The following is a 16058-nucleotide window of genomic DNA, read 5'->3' on the forward strand; positions in this document are numbered from 1 at the left end:
CGCCGGTTAGACCTCCTTTGCCTGAGTTCTCCCTCTCTCTCTCTCTCTCTCTTTCCTTTCCTCTCTCGGTGTTTCTCTCTCTCTCTCTCTCTCTCTCCGCGAACGTCTCAACCACTCTTCCTCTTTCTCTTTTCCTCCAGTTCTTCTTCTTCTTCTTCTTCCTCCGTTCTATCTTTCTTTCTCTCCCTCTCTTTTACTCCTGGTAGCAACGCCAGCAGCACCAGCACCAGCACTAGCACCAGCACCGGCACCAGCAGCAACAGCAACAGCAACAGCAGCAGCAGCAGCAGCTTCTTTAGCGTTCCATTACCGGCGTTCCGTGGAATGCATCGGTCTCTCGCAACACCTACGAACATTGCACGATACTTTCGCGAAATCCTTCTTTCAAATCTTCCCCCTCACTCCCCCCTCCCCGCCCCTCCTTTTTGGGAGACACACTTTTGTATTTGCTTTCAAGTCCCGAAATGTTCGCGATGTAATGTAACTTTTTTGTTGTTGTTTTTGTTTTGTTTTATAAAAATGAACTCGTCGATCAATAGAAATTAATAAAGTTGTCGTTTTCAGTGTTAGATATATATATATATGTATATGTATAGATGTATCTAATAGACGTTGAGTAAATTGAATTTCGTTTATGAGTTTTCAACGCTCGAACGACGGGAGGTAGTTTCGATGCAATTAAGTTGCAACGCTTATTATATTCTATATATGTACGTATGTATATATATGTATACGTATGCAGGAGGTATAATAAGAACGTACAAAGTGTTACGTTCGGTTGAATGTCTTAGATTTGAAATGATCTTTCTTCTTTGAAATAAATTAAACCCGTAAAATAATTAACGACAGCGAGAGAGAAAGAGAGAGAGAGAGAGAAAGAGAGAGTGCTACCGTGAGATTTTGAAAAGAATTGTAAGAATCATGAAAATTTAGGGAATGCACCAGCTGCACCACCACTACCACTACCTTTCCTTCTTTTTTTTTTTCGTGAATTGTCCGATTACAATAATCAAGTCGTTTGTAGTATCGTTGGGTAATGCCCTTGTTGTTCGAAGTTTAATACCATACCGCGAAATCCGTTCGACCAATCGAACGACGGCGAGTACCAAGACGACGAAAAAAAGAAAAAAGAAAAGGAAAGATTTTTTTGTAACAATCTGCAGACGAAAATTGTGATCAACCTCGACGAGGTTTTCTCGATCGCATTACGCGTAGTAGTTAATTGGGATCGTGTAGTACTCTCGTCAAACCGGATAGCGGATACCCTCGACGACGCGTGGCACACTTATCACTACGATGTGAAGTAAAGGTAAGAAGAGAGAGAGAGAGAAAGATAGAGAGATAGATATCGTTTGTCGTTCGCGCTATCGATACAGGATCCAATAACGGGAATTATGTTCGCGGGAATAGGAACCTTCTGGTGCGATTAAGATTTGTTTCCCCGGCAAGGCCGTTTCTTCGAATGGAGTAAAACAATCCGATACCTTTTAAGGTATAATGTGTATGAAAAGTTTTATTCATTCGACTAATGAAAGATAACAAGAAATTATAATAATAATAATAATAATAATAATAATAATAATAATAATAGTAACCGACAAGTCGATATAAAATAAAACGTTTTCCGTTCCTACGAGATCAGAAGTCACAACAAAACATACCTACCGCATATCTTGGCATATTGAATGAAAAAAAAGTGAGAGATAGATAGATAGAGAGAGAGAGAGAGAGGGAAAAAGAAAAAATATAGGTGAACGAGGAAAAGAAGGCAAGGCGTCTAGGTGGTTGTACCAGTGACCGTTAGTGGCCTAAGGTGGTAGAAGTGTTGTCGGTGGTGGTCGTGAGCGGATCGCCTTGACAAGAGAATCACGTGGACGCGGGAAATGACTCGTTATATAAACGCGATTATCCTAGTACACTCACGCACACATTGCCACGTCCAATCGCCACGCGTCCTGTGACTTCGCTACGAACCTACCAACATATCCTGTCTCTCTCTTTCTGTCAAAGGTTTAAAAATAGAAAATATATTATCAATTAGATTTCTACGGAAACTATTGCCAACAACAACAACGACAACAATTTTATTATCTTTTAGAAATAATCACATTGAAAATATTTTTTAATTACTAATATAAAAATATCGTATACGAAGATTAAATATATTATTAGTAGAATCGTTTAATGGATTTCCATAAAAGTAATATTTATTTCAATTGAAAATTTATAATTAATTAATATCCCGTGTGTGTTGATACATATTCAATATTGTCACACACACACTCGCACAACACGTTCAGGAATATAAATAAAAATATTAACGAACAACGGGTCAAGATAAAAAGTATTCGTGTAGTAGTAGTAATATCTATGAACGTTAATCGTGAGCAAAAATATATAGATGAATTTTTTGTATCATGTCAGTACACGCGTTATCTCAATTACAAGTATATAAAACTCGTTTATACGATTATGAGAAGTATATTTCTCTTTCTAGCGTAGGAACTTAAGAGGAAAAAAGAGAGAGGAAAAATATGAGAGAGTAAGAGAGAGAGAGAGAGAGAGAGAGAGAGAGAGATAGCGGATAACGCCCCCGAGACGTCGTTTTCTCGCAATAAATGAATGCACTCATGGTTTAAGTCTGCGTTAATAGACTCAACAAGTCTGTCGAGACTCAACAACTCTTCTCTTCTCCTCTTAGTCGTCTTTGTCGTTGTCGTTGTGTTTTCTAATAGGAAACTCGCGTCGTTAAACTGTAGTGGGAAATCGAAGCAGCCCAAGGAAAACGGGAAACGACAATGAAATTTCAATCAAGATTAATCGTCTCCAACATTGTCGTCGTTGTAGTCGTCTAAATCGTTATGAAATCAACGATACAATACCAACTATTTATTCTTCGATCTAACTCACGTCTGATAATCTTTTATTATAATTTTTTTTTCTCTTTTTTATTTTATTTTTTTCTCTCTTCTTCTTTTCTTTTTTTTATGTTCAATTACTTGTAAGAGTGAACTTTCTATTAGGATGAATCAAATGTTCGTACATTTATTGTATCGTTTCAGACAGTGCAATTTTTGTCAAGTCAATAAAATAACATTATATGCGAGTGAGATATTAATTTTAATAAAAAAAAAACGCACAAACTTTTCGATTCATCCTAATAGAATGCGTTTCACTGTACCAGTCAACGAAAGAAAAGGTTACATTCGAAAATATAGATCGGTAATACGTTTACGATAACGAACACATGTATCTACGATACATTTGTGCCCATAATTATGAAATTTATCTAAGTCGTATATATTTCTTATTTCGAGATATTTAAAAAGGATTACATTTCAATACTAAATGAATTCCTTTACAATATATAAAATAACAAACACTAACTGTTGATTTTTGACAATATCATGAAAATGACATCGAATTCATTTAATTGAAAATAATGTGATGTGAAATAACTAACAGATAAAATCATTTTTTCTTTTTTTTTTTTTAATTTTCACTTACATTAGATCACTTTCATAATTATGCTCACGTTTGATTAAAAAAAATGAAGAAGAAAAGAAAACGTGAAAGAAACAACGTTAGAAACGATGACGTTTGTATAATAATCGTTTAGAATGACTTGGTCGCGTATGGCTCGTGGAAAAGGTTGGGGAATAACATATCGGTAGGGCAAGAAAGTGGGTCAGCTAAGAGCGGCCAGCCAAGAGACGGAGAAGCAAGTTCAGGGGCAAGCACTGCAGCACGCCGCGGCGTCTCGAAGCACGGACTATCTCGTGCCTTAGGTTAGGTATATCTTACTCTTTCTCTCTTTCATCCTTTTTTTCCCCTCTCTCTCCCTCACCCTCTCCCTTTCCCCGTTTGCCTCCTCATTCTTTTTTTCTCCCTTTGAGAAAAAAAGAGAGAAAGAGAGAGAGAGAGAGAGAGAGAGACTAACCGATCTAACGGTTTTATTCTCCTGGTTGCCTAGTTTTACTTTTTTTTTCCTTTCCTTCTTTCTTTCTTTCTTTCTTTCTTTCTTGTCTTGTCTTGTCTTGTCTTGTCTTGTTGGTTTTTTTTTAAACCAGACCCAAACGCCCATTCGTGTCCTCCTCCTCCTCCTCCTCGTCCTCGCGCGTGCACTCGCGTGACGTCCGTAGCAAAGGGGGGAAAAAGAAAGAAAGAAAAAAATATAATAAAGATAGAAAGAGAAAGAGGATGAAGGTATCCCTTCGTTTTCTCTTCTTCTTCTTCTTCTTCTTCTTATTCTTCTTCTTCTTTTTTCATCGTAAATGAAACGAGTGAAAGAGGAAATGGAGAATGATGTTTCTAACGGCGTTAGCCTAGGTACACCATAACCACTTTTCCATCTATATTTAAAAGAGAGAGTAGATTGGTAAAAGTTTCTTTTCATCGTGACACGTTTTCGGTCGAACTTGGCCCAGAAATATACACGCATAAGGAAGGTGGTCGTGATGGTGATGGTGATGGTGATGGTGGTGGAAAGTGTAAGTGAACTTTCCTCCTCTCTAACGTTCACCGTTCTAGAAATCTAACGATCGTCTCTCTCTCTATGTGGCACACGCTCAACGATCCTAGCGAGTTTCTCGCGTTCTTCAAACGTTTTCTTCTTTAACAGAATAAGAAGAAGAAGAAGAAGAAGAAAGAGAGATAAAAGAACGTCCTTGATATTTTAAAAAACTCGAACATTTTCTACGATTATTTCGTTAACAAAAATGATATTGTTTCCATTGAGGGGGTGGGGGAGGGGCATCATAGTCATCGAAAATATAAAATTTATTTAATTCGATCGTAAATCCATTATAATATTCACAATAACGTCGTATTCATTGTAAACGAGTAGGAATGAAATATGGAAATAAGGAAGTTACGTTAATTGAAGGAATCGTAATATATATATACATTAATTATAATAAAAAAAAAGGATATAACGAAACTTAGGTTGTTATTAGCAAAAAGATCTAAGCAGTTACCTACCTACCTAGCCGAGGCGACCTCGATGAAATCGTCGCGAAGGACGCCGAGCGAATGAGCAAACGAATGATCGAAAGAATGAGCGAGAGAATGAGCGAGAGAATGAGCGAACGTTACAGCGAGCCTATGTCAGAGCTAGAGTCAAGAGTTATATATTATATCGATTAGCGATATAAAGTGCGCCGGAATAGACATAGACAGACAGGTAGGTCGGTGGGTTGGTCGTTGGTTTGTTGGGTAGGTGGTTTAAAGTAGGTAGAATAACGTGGGTCGTGTGTTGTGTAAAATATTATATCCGTGTGCATTGGATACCGATTGATCGATTATTCAAAGAATAAGAATAAGAATTGTCATAATCATCATTAACATGATCATAATCATCATTATCATCATCATCATCTATAGAAAGATCAGCTGACACACACACACACACACACACATACAAACGCACGCACGTACACACAGATTGGCGATTTATTTAGATCCGATTCTTTGGTAGCAAAGATCTCGTTTTATCGAAGGTCGTTGACTGGTCAACTAAGAGAAATTTGAGACTAAAACTCTGGACGAACTTCCACCGGAGAAATGTGTCCCTGACGGGGACACACGATCTCTCCTCGTCTTGGCGTTTGCCAGGCTAGGGCGTGGTTTTCTCTATGCACCTTTTTTTTTGCACGCCTAGAATGCACCAGGCGGCCTTCGCTAAGATCAGGATATATTCTGCTCTTACTTCGCCTTACCCCACCCTCCTCCTCCTCCTTCTTGTCGTTCACTCTTACCCCGCCTACACCTAGCGGAACGTTTTCAGTACCGTAGGAGAGACCTTTCGGCATTCAACAAAAATTCTTTTTTAGATCCGTCGTTGTTCTTTTTGTTATTATTGTTCATCTATTATTATAGTTTCCATGAACTTTAGATTCTATCCTTTCGCTCGCTCGAGATCATTCGTCCCAAAATAAAAGGACGGTTTACGATCGTTGACTCCACCACGAAAATTTTATTAATATTTCCAAAAAGTACATTTTACTAAAATAAATTCGTTTATGCGGGGTTCTCGCACAAATTTTTGATTCACCTCTTATATATTTACGCGAGTCGCGTTCCTTTAATAAATTTCCTCGAACTAACTTATCGCTTAACTGTCATATTATAAAATTGACAAATTCTTAATCATTAATTTAATCTTTCTGTTTTCTTTTTTCTTTTTCACAGAAGCCAAACCAGCGACAACAGCACTGCCAATGTGGAACGCAGCCTCGGATTATTGGTTCACGACCCCGACGATTGTTTTCGTCTATCGAGAAGAATTCATCTGATTTATATATTCGGATAAAACGAATCCTTCGGCTTAACAAAAGGAAGCAACCGAAAGAAATATATTGTAACGAAGAAACAACAACAAGGAAAAATCAAGAAAACGGAAAATATACAAAAATAGGAACAAACAAATCGAATAAAATAAAAATAGGAATCGAAGAAAAAAAAAGGAATAAACGAACGAAACCCTTAGCACTGCCATTCGAATGAGATATCGGCTACCTATCTAGTCGTTTCTTCTCGATTATGTTCGACACGAGAAATACCTGCCTGCGATCATGTGTTCGTGCCCTAAGTGCACGTCACTCGTCGTCAACCACGAGTTCAACATCATCCACCACGTGCTTCTATCGGATGTATTGAAGATCGACATGTGTTACTATTCGTTTTTTTCTCTTTCTATTAATATTATTATTATTATTATTATTATTATTATTATTATTATTATTATTATTATTATTATTATTATTATTATTATTATTTTTATTATTTAAATGATAGTTAATACCATCGTAAATAGGATTTTCGTTGTATAGATCTTAGTCGTGTTATATTAGGCAAGATCGTATCTCTCCTGATAGATAAGAAGGAGGAGGAGGGTGGGGGAGAGGGGAGAGGGGGGAGGGGAAAATGTCGCGAGTAGTTACGTGCGATGCTTTTATTAACCTGCAACCAAGAAACTGCCGGGTGTGAGAGAAGCCTCGTCCTTAACCTTTTCCCTGCTACTTTGTTTTACAACCGTTATTGCGGTCTCTGTAAGCACCTAAGCGCCGTTGTTGTGTTATGTTGTGTTGTTGCGCCTGTATTCACTTACTATTCTCTTGCTACTGGAACGAGTGCCACGCACACACCAGCAAAAACGACGACAACGCGATTATCGACAAGCGATATTCGAGAAATACTATAGACATACTATATATATATATATTGTGTGTGTATAAATATGTATACGTACATACATACATACGCGAAGATACACATATATAAATCCTTTTAACTTATAGCTCATACGTGTCACATGAGACACGACACCCACACACACACACACACACACACACATACATACGTGCGCATAAACGTATAGAGATACCAACTAACTCGTAATTTTTTTCTATCGTACATCTTCTTTCTACTGTGTATTTTTTAATTCTTTTATTCAATCGAATCAATATCGAATATAAAAAAGATTCTTCGTAATTATTCAATAATTATACTCTCCCGCGTGTGTCTAATGATTTAAAACACAAAATTGTTCTTTTTGTTTTTTCATTGTTATTATTCAATAATTCGTACGAGTTATTTTTTCTTTTTTTTTCTTTCTTTTTTTTTTTTTTAATAAATAAAACGTAAGAATCGCGCGCTTGAGGAGTGTTCATTGACCCGTTCGTTCGTACTCTTCCGATCGCGAAAGCAAGCGTACGCGAGAGAACACGCGAGAGGATTTATACACCGGCACGAACGTACGGTTCACACGCACGCACACGCACACTCTCGAAGCTCTCATCCCTGAGATGGAATAAAAAATGAAGAAAAAGAGTGCACGCACACAACACGCATATTTGCATACATACATACATACATACATACATACATACATACATACATACATATGTACGTACATACGTACATGCAAAAATACACGTGCACGCGTGGTCGCACGCGTATACGTATACGCATACGCATACGTATAATACAGATGTATACGTGTTATATATATATATTTATATATATACAGGTAAAGGCCGTACGGCAGTAGTTCTCGCGTCGTCAGGAAGCAGTTAACCGTGCACCCGTGCATTGTTACACATAACTTCTTTACATCGCGTCTCGCGGTGTGTTGTAACGTGCGATCCACGCGTTTTAAAACCACGACGACCGCGTACTTTGCATTCTTCTCGCAATACGAACATCTTCGCCAAGTAAAAGGCCGCCGCTGTTGCTACTCTTTCTGTCTCTTCTTACTTACGCACATTTGTTTATACATTAAACATGGGTCTCTGCGTGTACGTGTGCGCGCGCGCGAACGCACGCGTATAAATACGTCTCGTGTATCTCCATTCGTTGCATTCGCATTTTATTTCTCTCTCTCTCTTTTTCTTTTCTCGTAAGGAATTGCGAGAACGATTTTCCATCGGTTCTTTATTTTTTTATTTTTTGCTATCCTTATGTTTATGTATATTTATATAGGTACGTATATGTATGCGTATACAACTACGACGACACATACACATAAACACACACATATACACGTGGCACGCACGATTATACATATACAGGAGAAAACACGACAATGTGTACGAGTTACCGTATTTTTTTGTTCTTATTTTTAAAAGACCCCGACCGATAAACTTTAATCCTTCGGGCTAATAATTTGTAATATTCCTATCGTTTTATTCCCCGTTTACTTATTCTCTTTTTAAATCCCTCTCTATTTCCTTATCAGTTTTTTTTTTCTTATTTTGTAACCTTTATTATTATTATTATTATTATTATTATTATTATTATTATTATTATTATTATTATTATTATTATTATTTTTATTTTTATTTTATTATATTATATATATATATATATATATATTATAATATTATTATATTATATATCATTGCTATTTGTATTATTACGCATAATCCATCAATCTGTTTTATCTTTTCCATCATTGTGAATCATCTAAGCGGAAAAACATAATGAACGTAAAATTCATCGAAATTTTCGAAATAATCAAAACCACAAATGATCAAGATTTTTGGATGAAAGTGTTAAATCTATCTACGTGTGTGTAATCTAATAAGCGTAATATTACGCTGCCGTTTATATTTGAAACTTTTGTTTGTAGAAAGAGAAAGAAAGAACGAAAGAACGAATGAAAGAAAGGAAGAAAGAAAGAAAGAAAGATGTGTAGGATGGAAATGCAACTACACACGTTCGTATATAAGAACAAAAAAAAAAAAGAAAAAAATAAAGAATTCTAATAAACAAACACGAATGCATTCAAAACATGGTCATACATATTTTTAATACCTTTTTTTTAATTATTTATTTCAAGAGAGAGAGAGAGAGAGATAGAGAGACGACGACCGATCAGCAAAAGATCGAACGAAGATCGTTAGCCGATGATGCGAGGTCAAATTCATTGTATTTATATATATATATATATATATGTGTGTGTGTGAGTGTGTGTATAAATTTATATGTACATATGTACGTGTATATGTATGTCTATCTTTCTTCTACTTCTCTCTCTCTTTCTCTCTCTTTTCTTTCTCTCTCTTTCTCTCTCAGTGTTTCTTGTAGAACGGAGTCGTGTTATTCGCGGAGTCTGCGAAGTCTTCGAACGTTAATTCCGCCGTGTCACGATTCTTTCGACTCAACAGCGTGACCTTTCTATCTCGGCAGAAACTCGCGCGCGTGCTAGCTCAACGTTCGCGTGTAAGAGTTTGTTACTTGAGGTTACGTTACGAACAAGAGCCGCCAAGTCGTTGTTTCTATTATTGACTCGTCCTTTCGCAGTCGTCTTCTTCTTGTTCTTCTTCTTGTTCTTCTTATTCATCTTTGTAGTTGTTGCAAGGTGTGTCTTAAAACTTTAACCCGTAGTTACACACACAGAAGGATTCATCATTTTGCACTCTTTTTCTTTTTTTTTTTTTTTGATTTATTTCTTTCCTTCGTTCAGCCTTTTTTGTGCGTGGAAAGAAATATTTTCATGAAATTATTATAAGACTTAGATCTTTTTCCTAATAAAGTGATAGGTATTCGTAATTTGTTATAAATAAATGGTAAGTGCATAGAGAGTAATATAAGAAAATATATATATATAAATGAAGCAAAAATAAAAATAGGAGGATAAAAAGTAAATATAAAAAAGATAAGAAAAAAATATTATTTCCTTTTTACAATTATTGTCAGGCCACAACCTTCCATTGTCTCGTCCTTCAAGGATAACGTACCGACTTGTCGTCTAGTGTCCTCCTATTTCGTCGTCCATGAACGACATCTCAACTTTCTACGATACTAGAAACATTTTCATTTGGTCTAGAGGCCGTTAGTTTATTTTAAACTAAACGTAAACGCATTGGACATATTGCACGTACTATAGAAATATGAATAGAAAGGTTAATCTACTCACTTGCAGAAGTAACTTCGCTTAGTTCGCGACCGTTAGATCCTTGAAGATTTTACAGTTCTTTCATATTACCAACGGCTAACTGATCTAACTTAAAAACAATCTCGATTTAGAATTATTTTGAAAAATAATTAATTCCACTATCGTAACATATTAGGATAGAAACAAAAGGTTCGTACGTTTATTCTCGTTGAAACTTTTACTTTGAAATAATGGACTGATGCATTATTTGACTTGAACATTTGACTTTAACTTGACATTGACTTTAACTTGAACATTATGGATTGATTGTTTTTTTTTGTTAAATTTACTTTGGAAATATTAAATATAAAATACGCACGAATTTTTTTTTTGATTCATCCTCATATATAATATTATATATATATATATTTTATATTATTTAAAAAGGTCGCATCGTATTCGTTAATAAAATCGTATGCTGATGCAAGTTAAGAAGGTCGTAATGAAAACAAATTCTTCGAAACGTTTTCGTATAAGTAAACACGTTACGATGTATATTTAAACATTCGTACAAAGACAACCGACAAGTCTTCTTCGAAGAAGACGTGTTTTTTTGGTGATACACCATAAACAAAGTATCTCGATGGTAAGTAAATGGATTTCTTTTTTTTCTATTTTTTTGTTCAATAAAATTAACTCAAATTCTTTTCTTAAGAGGAAAGTTTCTTCTTCAAGGTTTTCCTTTTTTTTATTCGTTCAATAAAATAACTTAAATCGAATATTGAAAGATAAATACTTTTGTTTCAAATACCAGTTAGTAAACCGAGTCAAGTACTCAAAGAAATTATTCAGCATATATACCATGAAGAGGAAAGGTTTTTCTTTTTTTATTCGTTCAATAAAATTAACTTAAATCGAAATATTGAAAGATAAATACTTTTGTTTCAAATACCAGTTAGTAAACCGAGTCAAGTACCCAAAAAAATGACTCAGGATATATACCATGAAGAGGAAAGGTTCTTCTTCTTTTTATTCGTTCAATAAAATTAATTTCAATCGAAATATTGAAAGATAAATACTTTAGTTTGAAATACCAGCTAGTAAACCGAATCAAGTACCCAAAGAAGGTAATGGGGGTATACCCTGAAGATAGGAAAGGTTCTTCTTCAAGGTGGTAGGGAACGTCGCGCTACTAATCACGACGTATCGGCGCCGATCGGGCAACGGGCCCACCACGTGCCATACACTTCTTCTCTTTTGTTTTTGCAGAGAGAGAGACCTGCAGGCATCTCCTCTCGGCACTAGGTTACTAGGTTCTTCTCTCTTCTCGAGTTGCTCGGTTCTCTTTTCCCCTACTGCTCTTGCTACAACTGCAATCCCCACTATCTTCTCATCACTCGACTCCCCCCACCTCCCCCTACTCATTCTCTCTCTCCTCTTTCTCTCTCTCTTTTCCACTCTTCTTCTCCCTTATCTCACATATTCCGAACCTCTTCCTTTACCTCCCGTTTGTCTCTCTACGCCATACTCTTGTCATCGTTATTAACCAAAGATGCTGGAAGGATCCAACGAACCTAACGGAAAACACTATTATTTTATTTCAACGTGACATTTAACTCTACTTTATTAATATTTATCTCATTTATATTTTATTATTTAGCGAGACGATTATTGTGTATCCAACTATTATCGCATTGGTTGATTTAACTCGAGAAATATGTACGTAATTCTAGATTCTAACAAGAAATCGCGAGATGTTTTTCTTTCAATTATTGTTCGGAGCAGGGGTAAGGGGAAAGAAGCACAAGAAAACGCGTATACATTTTTCTCTCATTACATCGTAGGATTGTTAATCTTTCCTACCCGACTAAGTTTCTTTTGCAAAATATACAACAACAACAATAATAACAATCACCAAAACATTCGAAATAATTATTTATTACAAACGATATGATTTAGTTCCGACAGAAACGAAATGAACGTAAATTTTACGAACGATTGACAAAACCCGTTAACGTTTTCCTTTTTTTTTTTCCTAACGTAAATGTTCACTTTTTTCGTTCCTCTCCAAGAATTACGTCCTTGTTTCTCGCGTTGCAACCTTCGCGCATCGTTGGCTAGTATTTTTTTTTAATCACATAATATTTCAGTTATATTCGACAATTTTTCGTCGAACAACAGTTTTTCGAAGGTCGCAACAAGATACTCTCCGTCCCCCTCCCGCCGTGTAAATTGAATGACCCCCTCCCCCGCCCCCGCCCCGTCCTGCCTATGAAGTAAAAGGTCAATTTTAAATTTACCAACGTTTTTTTTTTTTCAATATATAAATCATGACAAACAACGACCTTGCATCATCGTGCATTCTTTCGCAACCATTCCTTGTTATACTTTTTCTTCTTCTTCTTCTTCTTCTATTTATTCTTCTTCCTCCTTTTTATTCTTCCTTTTGTATTTTCTTTTTCTTCTTCTTTTTTCAAACTTTCCTCTCTTTTTTCCTCTCTTCTATTACTTTCCAATATCTTCATTGTTAGAAATAAAATTATTACGAATCTACAGAGGTGTTGTTCCTTCTCTTTCTAACTTTCACACGTAAAACCGATATAGATCACGAATTCGTCACGGTGTGCCAGTTTACTGGTATTCAACATTCACCGACAGAAAAAGAAAAGAAAAAGAAAAAGAAAAAGGAAAAGAAAAGTTTTTTAACATTTATTCCTTAGAGACGTATCCTAGACGTTTTTCCGCTACCACAAACGTATGATTTTTTTTTCACGTGAACTAAGTTTAATATCGAATGTGATTAATTTAATGTTATTATCACCAGAACCATATTCTCTTTGTCTTTAAACATTATTCCATAAAATTTCAGATTTCTACTCTCTCTCTTTCTCGTTTGAAAATCCCTCAAATTTATTTTATTAATTTATATTGAATTTATTTTCAAGACAGTAATTAAAATGATCGATCAATTTTTATCATCATTCTCGTAAAATACATTTAACAAAAACGAATCGTCGTTTTTTTAAATTAGAAATTTTTCCAACGAATGAAAAAAAAAGAACATAAATTAATGATGAAAAAAAATATAAATAGTTTCCAGTGCTAATGAATCTCGTTTATTTCCCATAGAAATTTCGTCTAGCGGTACTTGATGTCAAAAAAAAAGGTTCGATTTCGATGGTTGGTCGGTTGGTTTTTAACGTAATTCCTCGTACCGGTGGGCCGACCCACTTCTTATGAGTACCATGAGAAGGAAAAGAACCGAATAGGTTTGTTGAGAACGGCGGTCCCCGAAACGCGGAAGCTGCGCGTAGATTACATGGACCACAGTTAGATGAGGATGAGGGTATTCAGGAAATGCCAGGAAAAAGAAGAAGGAGGAAGAAGTGAAAGGTAAGAAAAAAAAAAGATGAAAAAAAAGGAGTACCACTACCAACACCATCATCACCACCACCACCAGCAGAAGAAGGAGGAGGAGGAGGATGAGGAAGAGGAACAGAAGCAACGGACAAGATCTTAAGGGCAGCTTGCGAACGAACTTGGCTGACCTAACGGTATTCCTGTAACCGCCCTTACTTAGAATAGGGGGATTAAAAACGCGAATGAAAAAAAAAAAAGAAAAAAAAGAGAACCCATAGAATACCCTCAACCCTTCCGTATACTAGGAGTATATTCAATATTCCGTGGAAAAAGCCACCTTTCCCTAGACCTATCATTCATTTTACCTATCCCAATCTTAAAGAGACCCTTTTTCTCAAACTATCATCCAGATTACGTTGGTGGTGTCTAACTGAAGGATAAAGGTGATTTTCTTCACCTTTTCCCAGCTGCTTAGAAATTTGCCAGCTGTCTTCTTCTTCTTCTTCTTCGATTCGATTCGTTTAGTTTAGTTTAGTTTAGTTTCAGATCGTTTCCCTTCCGGCTTTTGAAAACGACGTTTTTTATTTTCCCTTATCTTTTTTTTTTACTTTTTTTTTATTTCATTTTCTTACATCATACGGTAACATATTGGTAGGATACAATACTTTAAATATTTCGAAGAAAATACAAGGTAACAGTGAGAACAGTTTTATAGCTTTGTATATATAACTCAAATCTATTTCGTAAAGTGTTATTTGTGGAATAAACGAATGGTGATGACGACGACTACTACGACTAATAAGACGACGATTACTTTCAAGGATGGACATCATTTTTCTCTCGGTTTTAAATTTTAATCCTGAAAAATAAAAGATTTCCTATATACACTAAATATACACAAACTCGTGCGAACGAAAATTTGTACGTGTCCGTAGGTGGTAACATATAATTGGTCCGAATGTCACGATTCTAAATCATTAATCATTTTTTTTTCTTTTTCCCCCCGCTCCCGCTCCTCCTCTCTCCTACGGCTCGCTAGAACATCTTTCTTTCCCCGTATTATCACTTTCGGTTTTTAAGGAAGTTTCCCTACCTCCCTCCTTCTCCCCTTTACCGCCATACCCCCCTGCCCCGCAACGTTCGAGCTGCGTAGGAATGCATAAAATCCGTGACGACACCACGAAGGAATCTCCTTTCGAATCCTCGAGGAGCGAGGACGTCGAAGGCTCAAAGGTTCGCTGCTCGTTCTTTAGTATTAGTAGTAGTAATAGTGGTAGTAGTATTAGTTGTTGTTCTTCTTACACGTTTTATCCAACGAGAAATAATGATATATATATATAATATTGTTCTCATTTTTAATTATTATTATTTGAAAATGTGTAAACTTTTCGTTTAATAAAATATATCTTTGAGTAAGTATTCTAATCAAGTAAAAACGAAAAAAAAAGAAACACGGTTTTAAATTTAATTAATGTGTGTCGTACGTGTACGATCAAAAAGTCAATTAATTGAAATGTATGTGTATGTATGTATGTATTAAATTTTTGAGTTATTGCTCGTTGAATTTATTTTTCAGGAGGAGGTGGGTGGTGGAAGGGAAAAGCATGCTTTTCTTGTTAATATATGAGGGTGAATGAAAAGTTCGTGAGGTTTTTATTTTTGTTCTTATTAATATTTTCGAAATAAATTTGACAAAAAAACAATCAATCGTGCAATTTATAACACAATTAACTCATGAACTTTTCTTTCATTCTAATATTAAATGATAACTTTTACGGTGTAATCATCGTTTAGAGAGGAAAATATTTTCAACGCACTTCATTTACGTATATAAAATTCTGTCTGAATGCATAATATAATTACTTAAAATTGTATTTGAATGCATAATATAATTACTCTTACCGATCGATAGATAAAATTTGACTTAATTCTAATCAAGAAGTCGATTAGAAAATAGCAACACGCAATTCTCGAGCTGCGTGTTGTAATAATACTTTTGTCGAGTTTGTTAAATATTATCGGAAGAAGTAGAAGGGGTGTACGACGTTTATTAATAATCGCTAATAAACGACGAGATTATTATCTCGTAATATTATTTTCATTTAATTGGATATGCTATTTTTTTCCTTGTTTTTTTTTTTCCTTTTGGGTTACTACCAATGGAAAGGGGAGGCTAGTTTAAGTATCATAAAATTAGTCTCCTTCTCTGTTTCCTTTATTTTCTAGTTCTACGAAGTAAGAATGCATCGCAAGACGGCGATTGGAGGCTCCTCTGCAAGCGAGGAGCTCACTGACCCTTGAAAACATGTGGATAAGGAGA

This window comes from Polistes fuscatus, unplaced genomic scaffold, assembly GCF_010416935.1.
Source record: "Polistes fuscatus isolate 324 unplaced genomic scaffold, CU_Pfus_HIC Scaffold4, whole genome shotgun sequence".
Classification (NCBI taxonomy): Eukaryota; Metazoa; Arthropoda; class Insecta; order Hymenoptera; family Vespidae; genus Polistes; species Polistes fuscatus.